The sequence below is a fragment of the Pteronotus mesoamericanus genome, unplaced genomic scaffold, assembly GCF_021234165.1.
Source record: "Pteronotus mesoamericanus isolate MK-2021 breed Mesoamerican mustached bat unplaced genomic scaffold, CSHL_Meso_final contig_347, whole genome shotgun sequence".
In the NCBI taxonomy this organism is placed as follows: Eukaryota; Metazoa; Chordata; class Mammalia; order Chiroptera; family Mormoopidae; genus Pteronotus; species Pteronotus mesoamericanus.
Genome location: NW_026555137.1, coordinates 11,243,770 through 11,246,486, shown reverse-complemented (window position 1 = coordinate 11,246,486; position 2,717 = coordinate 11,243,770). Strand labels below are relative to the sequence as shown.

At 42.7% G+C, this 2,717-nt stretch overlaps 1 pseudogene; it reads left to right on the top strand.

The window, feature by feature from the left end:
• Window positions 1–1,390: 1,390 nt before the first annotated feature.
• On the top strand, window positions 1,391–2,300 carry LOC129073093 (isopentenyl-diphosphate Delta-isomerase 1-like; annotated as a pseudogene).
• The last annotated feature ends 417 nt before the right edge of the window (window positions 2,301–2,717 follow it).

Genomic DNA, 2,717 nt, shown 5'->3' with positions numbered 1-2,717 from the left:
AATGGCAAAAAGAAAAAACTGATAATACCAGGTGCTGACAAAGATACAGAGTAACTGGAACTCTCAGACTTTGCTGGTAGGAATGTTAAATGGCAGAATCACTTTGGAAAACCATTTGGTAGGTTCTGATAAAGTTAAACAGACACCTACCATATGACCGAGACATTTCACTCCTAGGTTTTTACCCAGGAAATATGAAAACATAATCACAAAAAGACTTGTATGCACATTCTCCTGGCAGCTTCATTCCTAGTACTCCAAAACAGGAAGCAACCCAAATGTGCCTCTGCAAGCACATAGATAAGCACACAGTGGTATGTCCATACAACGGAATACTACTCAGCAATAAAAAGGAACAAACTACTGATACATGTGACTACATGGGTAAATTTCAGAAATGTCATTATTGAGCTAAAGAATCTAGATCCCAAAAAATGACAGAAAGCAGATCTGTGGTTGCCTAGCACTGGGAGGAGTGGGGCTGAGTGCAGAGGAGCATGAGTGGAACTTCTTTGGTGACCAAAATGCGTGTATCTTACGGGGATGTACACACAGGTGTCAAAATCCACCAAACTGTACACTTAAAAAGGGTGCACTTTATTTTTTTTAAAGGGATTATTTTATTATGCATAAGTTTTACCTCCAAGGAGTAGTTTTGTTTTGTTTGTTTTTTTAAGTTGTCAAGATGTTATATGTTTAAGACTTGGGCACTTTACTAAATATACATTACGCTTCCATTTTTAAATCTTAAAATTGATGTGGTACAAACTGTTTAAAGAAACAAAAAATAAGATGAAAATTCCCCATGACCCCAACCCCTAAATAAGCGAAGCTGTTCTCACCTGTCTTCCTTGCCCCTGACCCTTTGCACCTACGCAGTTTAGTTTTATTGCTGCTTAGAAAGAAGGTTTCTGTGGCCTCAAGTTACAATTAACCCCAGGGCAGGCGTGCAGCCAGGCTCGGGGAGGTGAGAAATGGAAGCAGGCCTGGGAATTCCTGCTGGGGCACTCTCCTCTCTCAATGGCTCCTGGGAGTTCACCACTTGCTTTTCTTTGTGGACTGACTTCGTCTTTTTTTTCCTAGCCACTGGGCAGAAAACATAGGCAGAGAAAAGACAATTTTCTGCCTTCTTGTGTAGCAACTTGGAAAGTGACTAAATCCACTCTTCTGGGTCCCATTCCGCAATCCCTACAGGAGACTCAGGGCTTGAGCTTCCTGTCCTTGAACCAGTCAACTGTGGCAAAGTTCTAGAGAGAAAATCTTGGGCAGGCGCCCGGGGAGACACATTTTAAGCCCCGCAGCCTTCGCCTGGTTCTTGCTGTCTGATGCAGACGGGGGACCCTTTCCTGTAGCCAGATCAAGGATGCTTAGGACAGAAGAGACTTATGTTAACATGCCTGCAATAAGTAGTGACAACTTTGAGGAACAACAGGTTCAGCTTCTGACAGCGATGTGTATTCTTATTGATGAAAGTAACAATAAAATTGGACCTATAACGAAAACAAATTGTCACCTGAATGAAAACATTGAGAAAAAACTATTGCATTGAACCTTAAGTGTCGTTTTATTCAACACAGAAAATAGGCTACTGCTGTGATGCTAAAATTCCCTTTCTGGGTTGTTTCCCCAATACCTGTAGTTATCCATTAAGTTTTCCAAGAGCATTGGAAGAAAATAATGCAATTGGACAAGAAGGGCAGCACAGAGCCCGTTTAAAAACTGAATTAAAAATTCCCATGGGCCCTGCTGGTGTGGCTTAGTTGGTTGGAGCATCATCCCATAAACAAAAGGTTGCAGGTTTGATGCCCTGTCAGGACACATACCAAGGTTGTGGGTTCAACCCCCAGCTGGGCACGTGAAACCTCCAGTCCAGGCATGTACAGGAGGCAACCAATCGATGCTTCTCTCTTGCATCACGGCTTCTCTTTCCCAGCCGCTCTCTCTAAAAGCAATGAAAAAAAATTGTCCTCAGGTGAAGATGAAAAAAATTCCCATGGAACAGGTTTCCCCAGAAGGCGTTAATTATTTACTACAAATTCACTACAAGGCTCAATCTGATGATATTTGGGGTGAACACAACCTTGACTACATTGTATTTGGGAGGAAGGCTAACCTCAGACCCAGATCCCTGTGAGATTAGGAGCTATTTTATCTGTCAAACGAAGAATTGGAACTTCTGAGAAAAGCAGCCAGTGGTTATACAAGATAACGTCATGTTTTAAATTGACTGTACAGACTTTTCTCTTCACATGGTGAGATAACTTTTTTTGAATCAATTTGTTGGACATGAAAAAACATGAAATGTGAAGGCATGGCTGAGTGATTTTACAAGTAACTGAAAAAGATTTTTAAAAACCAGATCTGAGATGTGACATCCTTTGGTGGTGACACTAATCTTCACCATCCCCACCCCCAGCATTTGACTTTGTTTTTTATTTTATATTTTTGCGGAGGGAAGGCAGAGGGGAGTTTCAGAGGCGGCCACTTACCCTTTTAACCTTTCCCATTACAGTAGCTCTTACCCCACAGGCCAAGGACTCAGTGGGGGAGGGGCTTACTCCAGATCCCAAGGTTCGGTCTCAGAGCCTGGGGAAATGACCACCAACTGTGTCCACACACTCCCCTGGGCCTATTGTAAGCCAGACCTTCATCAGGACTCTATAACCTCCTGCCCCCACCCTATCTTTAAAAGGGCGTTAGGATGACCTCAAGCTGAG